We start from the raw sequence: 17,553 nt of genomic DNA on the forward strand, positions 1-17,553 counted from the left end.
TCTAAGAATGGATGCCCTCCACAATATATGTGTGAACAAATCATAAGGTATTTAGTCCCTTCCTCTGAACAACCTGGCAATATGAACTCTGAAGATATTCAGCTATAAATCCAAACACCAAGTTCCAGATTGGATACCCATTATAATCAGATGAACTACAATATTTAGCATGGACTGCTCCCACCTGTCCAACACTGTATACCACAGCCCCCACCCAAATAAAACCTGAATCCATGCAGTATTGGTCATTGCAACTTTGCAGTTCAGAAATCACCATCTGGGATTAAGCAAAGCTTCCTGCCTGAGGTCTAGGCTCACGCACCAAACTCCTCTCTGTGAGAACAAAAATCCCTCTCCCAGATTTGGAAAACACACTGGGGCTAGGAATCCTCATCATTCAATCAGCACGCTCCATAAACATCACCACAATTGTACCACAACTTGTTCTCAGAGATACAAGCAGTGTACTATTGCTAGGCATCCGAGATTACTCTCTGGATTCAGGCCAATTATAGAGATTAGGCGAGATGAAGGTCTAAAGGTCTTATCACTTGATTATTAATTCAGAGATCAAGGTAATGTTCTGTAGATTCGATGTCTGCCATGGCAGATCATGAATTTCAATTCAATAAAAATCTAGAGTTCTGATTTTGACAATGAACAGATGTCAGTTGTTGGAAAAAGAAACAATCTCACTCACTAATACCCTGTAGGGAGAGTAATGTGTTATCCTTACCTCATCCGACCTAGATGTGACTCCAGATCTACAACAACTTGATTGATTCTTACCTGTCCTCTGGACAGTTAGGGAAGGCCAAGCCAGAGACACCCACATCATCTCAATGAATAAAAGAAAATGGAGCTCCCCTTTCACTGCTACAGATAGTTGCTCCCTTTTTAGACTACACCCTGGTATTTAAATATCCCGTATTGAATCCATTGTCTCAACTATGAAACTCCTAAAGTTGATCCACTTTCGAGGATAAAGAATCCTCTACTTAGGTGAGTGTAATTTCCTGGAGTAGGGAAACCAACACATAAACCAGTACCCAGCACAGACAGCCACGGCAAAAGGATCTGCCTCCTGCCTTTGAGACGCTCAAGAGTTGGGAAACTCGCTGGACCTGGCAAAGTATGCTATGTCACGGATTATCCGCTGGGATTTGTGATGCCCTGAATTCAGCAGAATCTCAGCACCAACCATCCATCCTTTCCATTTGGACATTTTTCGAGCTCTCTGCCACACGGGACTTCCCTTGGACACTAACCACCCTTCGTGTTCAGAGATATTATATCGCAGGTTTGAGAAAAGTGATTGTTTTTAAAAGTGCTTATGGGCGGCACGGTAGCACAGTGGTTAGCACTGCTGCCTCACAGCGCCAGAGACCCGGGTTCAATTCCCGACTCAGGCGACTGACTGTGTGGAGTTTGCACGTTCTCCCCGTGTCTGCGTGGGTTTCCTCCGGGTGCTCCGGTTTCCTCCCACAGTCCAAAGATGTGCAGGGTCAGGTGAATTGGCCACGCTAAATTGCCCATAGTGTTAGGTTAAAGGGGTAAAGTAGGGGTAGGGGTAGGGGTATGGGTGGGTTGCGCTTCGGCGGGTCAGTGTGGACTTGTTGGGCTGAAGGGCCTGTTTCCACACTGTAAGTAATCCAATCTAATCTAATCTAATCTCAGTCTAGAATGTGAGCTGTCGTGCCTCAGCCAACTCTAATCGGCTTTGTGATAGTGTTGGATATCAATCTTTGTGAACATCTGTATTTCCTGGGGTGCAGAAAAACCCACAGGAATCTGGGGGAGATTTGCAGAATTTTTCCCCAGCAACAGTGATGGAACGACACTATATTTCCAAATCAAAATGAAATCTGCCTTAAAAGGGAACTTGCATGAGAAGGGATTTCTATGCACCTGTTGTCCTTGTTCTTCCAGGTGCTGGAGGTCATGGATTTGCAAAGTGCTGTTGGATTATAACTGTTTTACATGTAGTAGTGGGATTCATTGCTGGGTGTAAATGTTGTTAGTGAAGACACTGAATGTGGTGATTGGCACACTAATCACTTGACTGTTTGTACTGCACAATGTGGAGCTTTATGAGTGTTGCACTCAGTGTTGCACTTGAGCTGCTTTCAGCCAGATATGTGGAGAGCTTTCCATCCCACCCCTGAGCTACACTCCCGCTGGTGGAGGGATGTTTTTCAGACTGGAGGCCTGTGGCCAATGGAGTGCCACAAGGATTGATGCTGGGTCCTTTACTTTTTGCCATTTACGTAAATGATTTGGATGCGAGCATAAGAGGTACAGTTAGTAAGTTTGCAGATGACACCAAAATTGGAGGTGTAGTGGACAGCAATGAAGGTTACCTCAGAGTATAACGTGATCTTGATTAGATGGGCCAATGGGCAGAGAAGTGGCAGTTGGAGTTTAATTTAGATAAATGCGAGGTGCTGCATTTTGGGAAAGCAAATATTAGCAGGACATATACACTTAGTGGTAAGGTCCTGGGGAGTGTTGCTGAACAAAGAGACCTTGGAGTGCAGGTTCACAAAACCTTGAAAGTGGAGTCGCAGGTAGCTAGGATCGTGAAGAAGGCGTTTGGTGTGCTTTCTTTTATTGGTCAGAGTATTGAGTACAGGAGTTGGGAGGTCATGTTGCGGCTGTACAGGACATTGGTTAGGCCAGTGTTTGAATATTGTGTGCAATTCTGGTCTCCTTCCTATCGGAAAGATGTTTTGAAACTTGAAAGGGTTCAGAAAAGATTTACAAGGATGTAACTCTTGTAAAGGGTTGGAGGATTTGAGCTATCAGTAGAGGCTGGACAGGCTGGGGCTGTTTTCTCTTGAGTATCGGAGGCTGAGGGGTGACCTTATAGAGGTTTATAAAAGTGTGACGGGCATGGATAGGGTAAATAGGCAAAGCCTTTTCCCCGGGGTCAGGGAGTCCAGAACTAGAGGGCATAGGTTTAGGGTGAGAGGGGAAAGATATAAAAGAGACCTAAGGGGCAAAGTTTTCACGCAGAGGGTGGTACATGTATGGGATGAGCTGTCAGAGGAAGTGGTGGAGCCTGGTACAATTGCAACATTTAAAAGGCAGTTGGAGGGATATGGGCCGGATGCTGGCAGGTGGGACTAGATTGGGTTGGGATATCTGGTCAGCATGGATGGGTTGGCCCGAAAGGTCTGTTTCCATGACATCTCTATGACTCTATATAGAGTATAAATAATGAGAAACTGGAGCAACTGGAGTTCGTGAATATGGAATATTCATTCAGGATTAGAACACTTGGTAATTTATGGTATAGTAAAGCACCATGTTAAATGCTCTGAATTCTGGACTGTCAATTCTCCTTAATGCTATCAAACTCAGTTATTAAACACAATCATCATCTTGCAGGTGTTAAGTTTCTTTATTTGTTGAATGAAATATTTTAATTCCTATTAGTATTTTTACTTTTATATATTGCCTCAAAACTGACTGGTGGACAGTTCTTATCAAAACCTCTTCCTCCCAAGGAGGACGGACATCACTAAGTGAAGAGCAGCAATCGCTGGAGAATAAACTGTGGAAAGATGATCAATTATAGATTCAAAAACTGTCAATCTAAATATGATCAGATACAGATGTGAAATCATATCAACATTTCCAGCTCTATATTCATCCTTATTAATGCACAGATAATAAATTAGCCATGTCCCACAGCTTGCCCTAACATAGCTGGAAGGTTAATCAGCCTCAATTATTTGATACAACATATCATGTCCATTGGGCATTTTATTGAATTCATATTGTTGCTCTGTCATTTCATTTTATGAAATCACTTTTTTTTATTATTTCCGGGGCACATTTCACTTTGTAAACATAGCATCAAACATATAGAACCAGCTGCAATCCTTTGTACATTTACAAACTATACTGACAGCTCCAACAGTGGGCAGAACAGAAATGAAGAATGTAGTATAAATTAAGCTTAACATTGTTATGGTTCTCGTTCCCACTTTGGTAAAATATTCCATTTTATTTAGTTCCCCACAAACAGTTAAAGCCTTTCATTAGAGATCCTCCTACTCACACAAGACCACTGGGATAAGTTGTTACCCTCTAATTAATAACCACACTCAGTGTACTTTTACTTTGAGAGATGCTCCCAGTAACACTTGGACGCTGTGTTAGTTATTCCCCTTTGGCTAGGAACCCACTCCCTGGTAAAATTGAAAGAGGCCCACTGAATCCCATTGCTATTAGAATTGAGTGATCCCTTCTGGCTATTGACCGACATGCAATACAGTTCAATAGGGAAAGATATTCCCCGTAAAGCCTGTGATTGGAGTCACAGGTGGTTTCCTGTTTGTGCTCCACACTTATTACAATGCTGTGTTTACACAGAAAAGCAAGAATACTGAGTCAGGAGTTTCTATTCGAGCAGTTGCTCACATTCTACAATGACACATCCTCCCACCAACATGAGGCCACAGCAGCCTGAGGTTCATGATCCCCATTCAGTACAATTCCATGATCAGTAATACCATCGCTCAGAGTGATTCCTGTAGATCTGGATCAACAGTACCCAAAATTCCAGCCAATCTCTGGATAATGCAGAGTGCCTGTGAGCTACAGTCAAAAGTTTTTTTTTCTGAGTAACGGAATTACAGAGTTAGTTAGGAACTCGTACTGCCCCAGTCCATTGTCCAGTATATCAAGGGTTCACTGCATCTATCATGCACTGCAATGAATCAGCATTCAGACAGCACCTGATATCAGAGAATGGGATCCTCTGGGGAAGTAAAGATTGAATATCAAGGGGAGAATAAAATACTGCAAGAAAGCCCATTACAGAATATTAGTGCCTCAGAAAACTCAGTCTTCGGTATTGTACTAACTTCTGGCATTACATCAGTTACGTATGTTTTCTGAATCTTACAGAATCTTATCAGATACCAAATTCAATTTGTTTAATATCTCATCCAATACTCCAACAATCACATTTTCCTTCAGGGGCACTATTTTGGAATTGAAGAGATAGGTCGTTATTGCATCAGAGAATGTGATCCACTGTGTTACTCCCGTGATGTAAAACACACTGAGTGTAAAACACACTATGTCCCAGCCAGCAGTGTTGATGCTGCAACCCTGATATTTACAATGTACTGTGGGAATGTTCAGCTCGGTGTTATTGTGACTGCAAATATTTATAAACTTCCAAGTGTTCGCTGGCAACAACAAGTCCCTTCAATACTACCTCACTGCCACCATCAACATACCTTCCAGCCCTCAGTAGCCACAAATCTTTCTGAGGTTACTCAGCACTTAAATGTGACCTCCAATAAACCACCTCACCTTGATACAATGATCCGAACAACGTGAAAGATTCCATCTAAGCAGATGGAGCTGAACATACTAACTGCCGTGTGTGGTGTCAGTTCCCTAAATGGCCATCCTCAACCAGCCTAGTTGTACACAACTTCCCACAAAGTGAACACTGGTGAGCAATCATTCCCACTCACCTCTGCTTTCCAATCACCCAAAGTGCAAGGAGGATGTGGCAACATTCCTAAGAGGCAGATTGGCTCAAATTGGCCAGTGAGATCTTGAACTGCATTGATGGGTAACGACAGCAAGTCACATTATAACTGCTGGAATTTATAAATCTAGATAAATCTGTCTCTGTGCTGTAAATCACAATCACTGTTTGGACAGATATTCCGTGTAACAATCAGGGCAATGATGTCCCACACCATGAGGCAAAGAATATCATGTAAATCTGCGTCAACAGATGATTCATATTCATTTAGCTGTTCTCTGCTGTTGGACTATGAATTGTCTGCTGACCCTGACACAGTTTCCAACTCACCAAATCCTACAATGCTAAACATCAAGTTAAATTGAAATCTCAACAGCAGGGCTAACTTTCACTGCCTATGGCTGGATATTGTTCATCCTTATTTGAGCTTCGGAACGGCACAGCAAAATCAAATATCCGAAATCACAATTCAGACCTTGCAAACTAACTTGTCTTCCATCAGCAAAAAGTCCAGTTGTACCACCCAATCTTCACCCTTCTGTGCCCCCTGGACCAGGTACAATAACAGAGATTTCACAAAGTTGACAGAGTACTGCAGTCCATGGTGTAACACTATGAACTCAGATTGAATAGGTCTAAAACTATATCCAGCAACTGCCTTGTGAAATGGAAATGAAATAATTATCAGTCATAGACTGGAAGTAAGTACGATTAAATGCAGAAATTTGTGCAACATAACTTGTTACAATACTTACCAGGAATACTAATAATGGCAAGGATGGTGTAGTATACTTTTTTGACGATTTCCATTGCAAGATACATTTTCTATTTCTGTCAAACAACCTCTCTCTTCCTGCGGCTGACAATCTGTCAGAATTGTAGAATTCTCTCGGAATTGGAACTGACACAGTTCCAGTGACTGTTTTTATATTGTGAGGCATCTCTACTGGGAAACTGTGATGACATTTTCTTTTTTTTTCTCATTTGTAATAAACACACAGCAACATCAGGTTTATTTTAATTATGTGATATCATTGAGATTTAAGACTGTGTTTATATACCCTAAAGGCTGGATTAATCTGATCCTATGAGGTCTCAAATGTTAATTGTAATTTGGTTTCAAACAACAACGCTTCATTATTTCATCACTACCAGTCCCATCAATATATAAATACCTTTTGATATTGTTTTCAGTGTTGTCCTTCATTTTGCTGATGATATTCAGTCATTCAATACCTTATGTTGTAGAACTCGTTCAGAGCTGTCGTATGTTTTTTTTTTAGATTAGATTACTTACAGTGTGGAAACAGGCCCTTCGGCCCAACAAGTCCACACCGACCCGCTGAAGCGCAACCCACCCATAACTCTACACTTATCCCTTTAACCTAACACTACGGGCAATTTAGCATGGCCAATTCACCTGACCCGCACATCTTTGGACTGTGGGTGGAAACCGGAGCACCCGGAGGAAACTCACGCAGACACGGGAAAAATGTGCAAACTCCACACAGTCAGTCGCCTGAGTCGGGAATTGAACCTGGGTCTCTGGCGCTGTGAGGCAGCAGTGTTAACCACTGTGTACCGTGCCACCCACAAATGTTATACCACTGTCATTTAGTTGGTGTGTAAAAGTTGTAAAATTGTAAAATGAGGGGATGGTACTGTCATCTATTTAAGAAATAGTATTCATTTTGGTGCTAAAGGAGTTGAAATGAATGCCTCTGTCGCTGCAAGTTCTTGAAATGAAACAGTGTATCGAAGGTTTTTACAGTAAGCTGACAGAAGCAACATTTTACCCAGACAACAGTTTAAATGCAGTCAATTAATTTTAAAAGCACTTAAAAACTAAGAACCCATTGAATTTAAAATGGATTTCTTTGAAATCTGGAAACCAGACCAGACCCCCTCAAAACATTTGAAAAAAGTCACCCAGACCCTAACTTTGCTGGTTGTTTCAAGCAGGTTTAACACAGATATTCCAGGAGGGATGCAGCTGGTCAAACCACTTAGCTTTAAACATAACATAATTTATTACAATGAAACGCAGGCAAAAGATAACAGAATGTAGATTAACTTAATCAATCCAAAAACCCAACACATTATACAACTTAATTATGCTTAAAATCAAACACAGGTCCATCCAGGATAGAATTCAGAGAGAGACAAAGGGACCTGCTTCTCTCGGGTTCAACAGTTTCACAACTGCCTTACTGCCTTCAGTGAATATGCAGACCAAACCAAACCAGTGTCGAGCTGAGCTAGGAGAACTGGCCACCCGCCTTACATTGTTCAAGTTATTTTTAAACTTGAAAACCTTTTGTCCGAGGCAGTATCTGTTAGATATAATCAAATTGGCCCTGAAACCCTTCAACTTAGACTTTTTGGAGACTGTGTCTTTTGCGACCTCACTGAAAAAAAAGCCAAGGACACCATAATCTTGTTAAAAGAGCAGCAGCATCATCACACCTCCCTTCTTAAAAAAATGACCATCAATATCCGAAGATTTTAAAATCCCTTAATTTCAAGTTGTTACTACCCTATAATACACACATACATTACACTGACTGTAAACTTACAAACATGCGCAACTACATTCTGTTTCAGTCTGACTTACTCCTGCCACCGAGCACTTCAGTTTCTCTTTCAAGTCTCCACAATGTGTGGCCATTCGTGGTTCCTCATTCTGCACAATTTTCAAATTGAATGGCTATATCAACTAGCTCCATCTAAACAGTCTGGCAGTTTTGTCCTTAAATCTCACTACAAACTCCAATGGGTTATGATCAATCTATATGATTGTCTTCGATATGTTACTTGTAACGTAAACATTGAAATGTTGTGACGGCAACACCAAGCTCAAAGTTTCCTTCTCAACTACGAACATTTCTGCTGCTGAATGTTAAATTTTCTGGAGAAATATCAGATTGGTCTTTCTATCTTCTCGCTGTCTTCCTGTCAGAGTCCTGCACTGACACCCACATCACTCGCATCAATAGCCACCTTGAATGGTTTTGCATAATTGGTTGTGGCTAATACTGGGACAGTGGTTAACACAGTTTTCAGGCTGTCAAATGCCTTCTGACAGTTCCCTGTCCACTGAAATGCCTTGCCTTTCTTTAGCAATTCAGTGACTGCAGCAGCCATACTGCTAAAATTTGCTATAAATTTTCAATAAAATCCACTCAATTCCAGGGACCCTAGTACTGCTCTTTTTGTCGATAGTACGGAATACTTCCCAATTACCTTTGTTTTTGCATTCCGCGGACCATTTGTCCATGTCCAATAACATGGTCCAGGAAGGTGATTTGGTCTTTGGCAAATTCACCTTTAGCCAGGTTTTGCACCAAGCCTGCTTTCCAAAGTTGATCGAATGAGTTTGATAAATGTTCCTTCCATATATGACTAAAAATCAGCATGTCATCTATCTGTATGACACAGTGGGGTAATCCAGCAATGACCTTATTGGTTAGTCTCTGAAAAGTGGCTGGCACATAGTACAAATGTGTGGTCTCTGAATTCTGACTTATCAATTTCTCCTGAATCAATTTTAGCGTTCCTCTCAATTCATGCATTTTTCATGCGAAATGGCATGATTTTAAACTGGCACAGTCCATTTGGCGTTATGAATTCTGAAATTTCCCTTTACTCTTTCTGACAATAAGTATCTGCCAGTTGCCTCTGAGCAAGTCCAACTAAGAAACATAAATTGCTTGTCCCACCTTCTCAACACAGTTATCTAAACACAGAATCGGATATGTATCAGTCATTATAACTGCATTGGCTTTGCGATTGCACACAAATAACCATTGAGTACCATCTAGTTTTGACACCATTACTATGGGTGAGCTCCACTCACTTTCAAGCACTTCGATTATGTTGTCTTGGAGCATGCGCTCAATCTCCTTTTGAATCTGTGCCAGCTTCTAGGTTTATGCCTGTAAGGATGTTGCTTAAGCAGAACCACATCTCCTGTATCGACACCATGCGTAATTAGGTTGGCACTTCCCAGCTTCTGGAACATAGAATATAGAACAGTACAGCACAGAACAGCCCCTTTGGTCCACAATGTTGTGCTGAGCATTTACCTTAATCAAAGATCAACCTAACCCACACACCTCTCAATTTACTGCTGTCCCTGTGCTTGTCCAGCAGACACTTAAATGTCCCTAATGTCTCTGACTCTACTACCACCACAGGCAGTGCATTCCACGAACCCACCACTCTTAGCATAAAGAACTTTACCTCTGACATCTTCAGTATACCTTCCTCCAATCACCTCAAAATTATGCTCCTTTGTCACAGCCATTTCTGCCCTGGGGAAAATGTCTCTGGCTATCTACTCGGTCTATGCCCTTCCTGAAGAACGGCTTATGCCCGAAACGTCGATTCTCCTGTTCCTTGGATGCTGCCTGACCTGCTGCGCTCTTCCAGCAACACATTATACAGCTCTGATCTCCAGCATCTGCAGCCCTCACTTTCTCCTATGCATCTCATTACCTTGTAATCTCTATCAAGTCACCTCTCTTGCTTCTTCTCTCCAGTGTGAAAAGCACTCGCTCCCTCAACCTCGCTTCACAAGAAAGCCCCTCTAATTCAGGCAATATCCTGGTAAATCTCAGCCTATTAACCTGGTCAATGGTGTTCTCGCAATCAACAAGATCCCTCTCTCTCATGAATACTGAAGCAAATAAAATCCATTTAAGGCCTTCCCTATCTCTTCAGACTCCAAGTGCAAGTTCCCTTCACTATCCCCGATCGGCCCTACTCTCTCTCTGATCTTTCTCTTTTGGTTTTCCCTAATCCTTCCCGCCAAGACTTTTCCATGCCCCTCCGCCCCCAGCTCTCCTCAGTCCATTTTTGAGTTCTTTCCGAGCTACTTTCTAAAGCTGTGCCAGATACTTTCTTCCTCAACCTTAAGGAAGCTTTCTTCTTCCTCTTGCTGAGAAGCTCCTCTTCTCTTGTCATCCAAGGCTCCTTCACCTTCCCATTCCTTGCTTGTCTCAGTGGGCCAAAGTCATCCAATACTCGCAACAGTCTGCTCCTTAAACAGCCTCCACATTTCTGTTGTGCATTTCCCTTAGAACAATTGTATCAAATTTATACTCCACAGCCCCTGTCTAATGAATTCCCTTCCCCCAATTAAATATCCTCCCATACTGTCTGTTCTTATCCCTCTCCATGGCTATGGTAAAGGTGAGGCAGTTGTGGTCACTGTCACCAAAATGCTCTTCCACTAAGAGATCTGACATGTGGTCTGACACCAAATCCAATATGGCCTCCCCTAGTCGGACACACCTGACAAAACCAGCTCCATCCAGACCCTCTGCACTAAAGGGGTTCCAATCAATGTTGGAAAACTTGAAGTCACCCATAACAACAACTCTGCTACCTCTGCACCTTTCCAAGATCTGCTGTCCAATCTGTTCTTCCATCTCTCTGCTGCTATTTCGGGGTCTATAAAAAACACCCAGTAAAGTGACTCCTTCTTTCCTGTTACTGACTCAGGAGACAAACCCTCCTCAAAAACCTCCATTTCTGCAGCTGTGATGCACTCTCTCATTAACAATGCTATTCCCCTTCATCTTTTACCCCCTCCCTGTTCTTTTTAAATGATCTAAACCCTGGAACACCCAGCAACTACTCCTGCCCCTGTGAAATCCATGTCTCCGTTATGGCCACAACATTGTATTCCAAGTACTGATCCATGTTCTGAGTTCATCACTCTTATTCCTGACATTCCTTCCATTGAAACAACTTATTTCCACATTTCTCCCTGTGTGCTAGTAATAACTCTTTTAGGTCATTTTGATTTCTGTCTAGAAGGTAAGTCAATATTTTAGCCCAATTTTTGACAACTTCTTCATTGCCCAATTGAATTTGAGGAATGCCCACTTCAGAGTGTCCTCTGAACGTGGTTCTTCCCTCAGTGTTGTAACCAATAAAAATACTGCCTCCTTTGGCTTTCATTTTCTGTCAAAATACATTTTAAGCATCTTCACACGACACTGTTGAAGAGGAGAGTGTGAAACGGACTGGTAAGCTAGAGGAGATACTTGTTAGGAAGGAAGATGTGTTGGATATTTTGAACAACTTGAGGATAGACAAGTCCGCCGGGCCTGACGGGATATATCCTAGGATTATATGGGAAGCAAGAGAGGAAATTGCAGTATCATTGGCAATGATCTTTTTGTCTTCACTGACAACGGGGATGGTACCAGGGGACTGGAGAGTGGCGAATGTTGTATCTCTGTTCAAAAAAGGGAATTGGGATAATCCCGGGAATTACAGGCCAGTTAGTCTTACTTCGGTGGTAGGCAAAGTAATGGAAAGGGTACTGAGGGATAGGATTTATGAGTATCTGGAAAGACACTGCTTGATTAGGGACAGCCAGCACGGATTTGTGAAGGGTAGGTCTTGCCTTACAAGTCTTATTGAATTCTTTGAAGAGGTGACCAAGCATGTGGATGAGGGTAGAGCAGTGGATGTAGTATACATGGATTTTAGTAAGGCATTTGATAAGGTTCCCCATGGTAGGCTTATGCGGAAAGTCAGGAGGCATGGGATAGTGGGAAATTTGGCCAATTGGATAGAAAACTGGCTAACCGGTCGAAGTTGGAGTTCAACCCTGCCAAGTGTGAGGTTGTCCATTTTGGAAAGACAAATAAGAATGCGGAATACAGGGTTAACAGTAGGGTTCTTAGTGAGGTGAAGGAACAGAGGGATCTTGGGGTCTATGTTCATAGATCTTTGAAAGTTGCCACTCAGGTGGATAGAGCTTGTAAGAAGGCCTATGGTGTATTAGCGTTCATTAGCAGAGGGATTGAATTCAAGAGTCGTGAAGTGATGTTGCAACTGTACAGGACTTTGGTTAGGCCGCATTTGGAGTACTGTGTGCAGTTCTGGTCGCCTCACTTTAGGAAAGATGTGGAAGCTTTGGAGAGGGTGCAGAGAAGATTTACCAGGATGTTGCCTGGAATGGAGAATAGGTTGTACGAGGATATGTTGAGAGTGCTAGGCCTTTTCTCGTTGGAATGGCGAAGGATGAGGGGTGACTTGATAGAGGTTTATAAGATGATCAGAGGAATAGATAGAGTAGACAGTCAGAAACTTTTTCCCTGGGTACAACAGAGTGTTACAAGGGGACATAAATTTAAGGTGAAGGGTGAAGGTATAGGGGAGATGTCAGAGGTGGGTTCTTTACCCAGAGAGTGGTGGGGGCATGGAATGCGCTGCCTGTGGGAGTGGCAGAGTCAGAATCTTTGGTGACCTTTAAGCGGCAATTGGATAGGTACATGGATGGGTGCTTAAGCTAGGACAAATGTTCGGCACAATATCGTGGGCCTAAGGGCCTGTTCTGTGCTGTATTGTTCTATGTTCTATGTTCTATGTTCTACTGTGAGATTTCTTTCTGTCTGGAGTCCTTATCAAACAATTCATCTCACTGAATGTCCTTTTTGCTTGATCAGGTGCATTAAACCTTGCTTTTAAACCTTTATCTATCCTGGAAGTAACACTAACACCTTATCTGCTGTAGCATAATTGCGAATTTTTGATTTCTTGTCTACTCCTGCTTCATTGTCTGCTGTGATACGTTTAAAAGTTCTCGAGCCAGCTCCCCCACTCTACTTAATCATTCCATAAAATTTGACACTTAGTTCAAATATGTGTTCCCTGAAAGTTGACTTATCAATTTCTCCTCAATTAATTTCAATAGTCAGTGGATAGAGTTTAGATTAGATTAGATTAGATTACTTACAGTGTGGAAACAGGCCCTTCGGCCCAACAAGTCCACACCGACCCGCCGAAGCGCAACCCACCCATACCCCTACATTTACCCCTTTAACCTAACACTACGGGCAATTTAGCATGGCCAATTCACCTGACCCGCACATTTTTGGATTGTGGGAGGAAACCGGAGCACCCGGAGGAAACCCACGCAGACACGGGAGAACGTGCAAACTCCACACAGTCAGTCGCCTGAGTCGGGAATTGAACCCGGGTCTCTGGCGCTGTGAGGCAGCAGTGCTAACCACTGTGCCACCGTGCCGCCCACTTGATGCTGAAAAAGATACAATTCAAATGGCCTGAACTTGTTTGATATGTTTGGTGCATCTCTGATCGCAAAAAGCACAAGCGGGTTTCCTTTATCCCAATCATCTGGATAGTCTTGACTATAAGCCCTCCACATAGTCTTTAATATCTGATGCCACCTTTTCGGTGATTCTGGATGGTATGCACTAGATTTGAATTGTTTTATTGCTAAGCTGTCCATAACTTCCTTGAATAATTTTGATGTGAACTTTTACTCTTGATCTGATTGCATCTCTGTCGGTAGCCCATATCTAGAGAAAATGTTGAGTAACATTTCCTCAATCCTTTTACTTGTGATATTACATAAAATATCTAGGGGACACATTCATTATTGTTAACAAATACTGATTCCCACATTTTGTTTTGGGTAGGGGACAGCACACACATCTAAGGACAGGGGAAACATAGACACGCATGAGAATTCTTAGAGGCGTGACATTCTAACCAGAACTCCATCAATAAACACATCAATTTAGATCCTATCTACCTTCCCTTGAAAAAAAAGGACATTATGTCATCCACCTTAAGAAACTCAGACCTATAAATAGAAAGGCAGGACATACACCAGCGTTTCACCAGAGACTCTCACCGATGATGTTACCTAGTATTATGATGAAACATCTGAAAACAAACCTACAAGCTCAGCGAGCTAGCTTATCATCAACCTGAGCTACAAATCTTCTCAAAAAACACTGTCTATCTTTCCGTTACAACAATTTCTATCCCTCATGGATTAAAATTGATATTGGAAGCCAATCTTTCATTGATGATCCAACTCAATCATCAGCCATTTCAGCTGCTAATCTTGCCATTTTAACTCCCTGCTCTTCCACACGAGTTCTCATTAGCTCAGGAAGTGAATTTTTGAACTCCTCCAAAATAATTGTCTCTCTAAAAGCATCATAGGTTTGCTCTATTTTAATGCCCTTAGCCACCTATTCAAGTTACTTTGCTTGATCCTTTCAAACTCCATGTGGGTGGACCAAAGTCCCAGCTGAGATTCCTGAAGCGCTGTCAGTAGGCGTCTGGCACAAGCTGTTATGCACTTAAGATGGTTTTCTTCACCTCCTCATACACTCCAGACACATCCTTTGAAAGTGATGCTCATAGCTCACTAGCTCTACCTATGCTTTATTTGGATCAACAAAACCCACATGATCACTGGTCAGTTGATTTGTTTCACCACCTTCTCAAAGGAGATGAAAAAGCCTTCTGCATCTTTCTCATCAAATTTCAGAAATACTTGAATGCATTAAAACAGATTCCCACCAGGCCTTTGGCTGTCATGGGTTTGTTCATCCTCACACTCTTCCTCGGTAAGCTTACCTTCAGCCTTCATCTCCAGCCTTTTGAACTGAAATTCCGGCCTAAGTGCCAATTTATGAAGCTCAAACTCCTCCTCTTTCTTCCTTTCTTCTCTTTCTCTTCTCTTTCTTCCTTTGTGTAATTCCTCTGCTTTTAACCATAATCCAAACTGTTTCATTTGTTTCTCGCTTTTTCTTTTGCATCTGACTCAAGCTGCTTCATTCTCAATTGAATTTTGGCCACCTCCAAAGATTCTGATGGTGTTTCCAGCAAATTTAAATGCTGAGCTATTTGTGTAATTGTCCCTCCTTTTCTTAAGGGTGAAGGTAACTCCAGCTCTGGCTTGTCTGCCAATTGCAGGGGCTTTTCCTTACTCACCTTTTATAAAACTCACAGTCACTTTTTCCACCCCCAGAAAACATTTAGTAACTGAAAGTGCTATTTCTCTGACATTTAATCTAACCAGCTACAAGTAACTGAATATAAACAGATTTTTGTCACCTAAATTTTATTTAAAGATCTTGGATACTAATCAGCAGGAGTGTTTATAGCTGCTGGAACCTTTTGTACCCCAAATCTGTCCAAATCCGCCCAGATCTACTTCTGATCTAAACCTTTCTAATCCTATCCAAACCCCAGACAATGAATCCTCAAACTGTTATCACATGGAGGATGGACCCCTTTGCTAATTAAAACCAAACACCCAGAAATGCTCCCCTCGCCTCCTAATCTGTTAGAAATGTGTGAATCAAAGAAGAAACCTGATTTCCATTGCATAAATAAAAAGTAACGATTGATTCATTTAACCCTCATAGGGAACATTAACCAAAACTATTAACAAACCAAGCACACTTTCCCCTAACTAATCACTACTCCTTAGCTGAACACAAATCTGTTAATATGCCATTCCAATAACACAATTATTAAACATTACATTAAAGTAATTTCTCAAAGTCCATACAGCCTCTTATGCTGTCTTCCTTGCAGTCTTCCAATTTGACGGCCTTTTCCTTGGGCTGTCTTCCTGCCTTTTACTACTTTTACAGGAAAACATACCTTTTGATAAATAATACCTTCTGAGATTTGTTTTTTTAGATTAGATTTCTTACAGTATGGAAACAGGCCCTTCAGCCCAACAAGCCCACACTGACCCTCCGAAGAGCAACCCACCCAGACCCATTCCCCCTAACTAATGCACCTAGCAATTTAGCACGGCCAATTCACCTCACCTGCACATCTTTGGACTGTGGGAGGAAACCAGAGCAAACCCATGTCGACACGGTGAGATTGTACAAACTCCACACAGACAGTTGCCTGAGGCGAGAATTGAACCCAGATTTCTGGTAGTGTGAGGTAGCAGTGCTAATCATTGTGCCATTGTGTCACCGTAGATCTGTCTCTCTCAAAGTTATGTGCGCCCCTTCCCTCAACTCCATGCTAACGAATAGTCATGCAACTACACAGATGTATACCTACTGTCTGTTAGTCTGTTGACTGTAGTAGCACATTGATTGAAATAATCTGTACCCCAACATTTCAATTTATTCAAAGTCCTTTTTTTATGTCCACAGTTTATTGTCCGTCCTTTGTTGACTTAGAAGGTGGTGGTGACCTTCTGCCTTGAACCATGGAGTCTATGTGCCGTAGGTAGATCCACAATGCCTTGAGGGAGGAAGTTCCAGGATTCCAAATTCCAAGACTCAGTGTCACTGCAGAAACGGTGATATATTTCCAAGTCAGGATGGTGAGTGGCTTGGAGGGGAATTTGCAGGTGGTGACATTCCCAAGTATCTGCTGCCCTTGTCCTTCTAGGTGGAAGCGGTCATGGATTTGGAAGGTGCAGTCTCAGTATCTTTAACAAATTTCTGCAGCGTATCCTGTCAATAGTACCTACTGCTGCAATGATGCTTTAGTGGGGGAGGGAGTGCATGTTTGTTCCATTCAAGCAGATTGCTTTGTCCTAGATGGTGTTGAGTTTCTTGTGTGGTTGGATCTGTACCCATCCAGGCAGCTGGGGAGTATGCCAGAACATTCTTGACTTGTTCCTTGTAGATGATGGAAAGGCTTTGCAAGTCAGGAGGTGAGTTGTCAATGGTAGTAAAATCTAGCCTGTGTCCTATTGTTGTAACCATTGTATTGGTACGTTGAACCCTCTCGAATTTCTGGTCAATGACAGTCCCCAGGTTGTTGATTAAGGATGACACCATCGAAAGTCAAAGAGCAGTGGTTATTTAGCCTTTTATTGGGGATGGATTTTGTTTGGCATTTGTCTGCTGTGAATGCTACTTGCCACTTGTTAGCTCAATCCTGGATATTATTCTGCTCTATTCTGCATTTGGACATATATTTCTTCAGTATATGAGGAGTTGTAAATGGTGCTGGACACTATGCAGTGATAAAGTCACAGAGTCCTACAGCACAGAGCCAGGCCCTTTGACCAAACTGGTCCATGCCGACCAAATTGTCCATCAGTGCTAGTCCCATTTCCCTGCACTTGGCCCATATCCTTCTAAATCTTTCCTATCCATGTATTTATCTGAATGCCTTTTAAATGTTGTTAATATGCCTGCCTCAACCATTTCCACTGGCAGCTCATTCCATATGCATCCCATCCTCTGTGTAAAAGTGTTTGCCCTTCAGTT

This window comes from Chiloscyllium plagiosum, unplaced genomic scaffold, assembly GCF_037043375.1.
Source record: "Chiloscyllium plagiosum isolate Xiang-an unplaced genomic scaffold, Cpla_swu_hap1 HiC_scaffold_33, whole genome shotgun sequence".
Lineage (NCBI taxonomy): Eukaryota > Metazoa > Chordata > Chondrichthyes > Orectolobiformes > Hemiscylliidae > Chiloscyllium > Chiloscyllium plagiosum.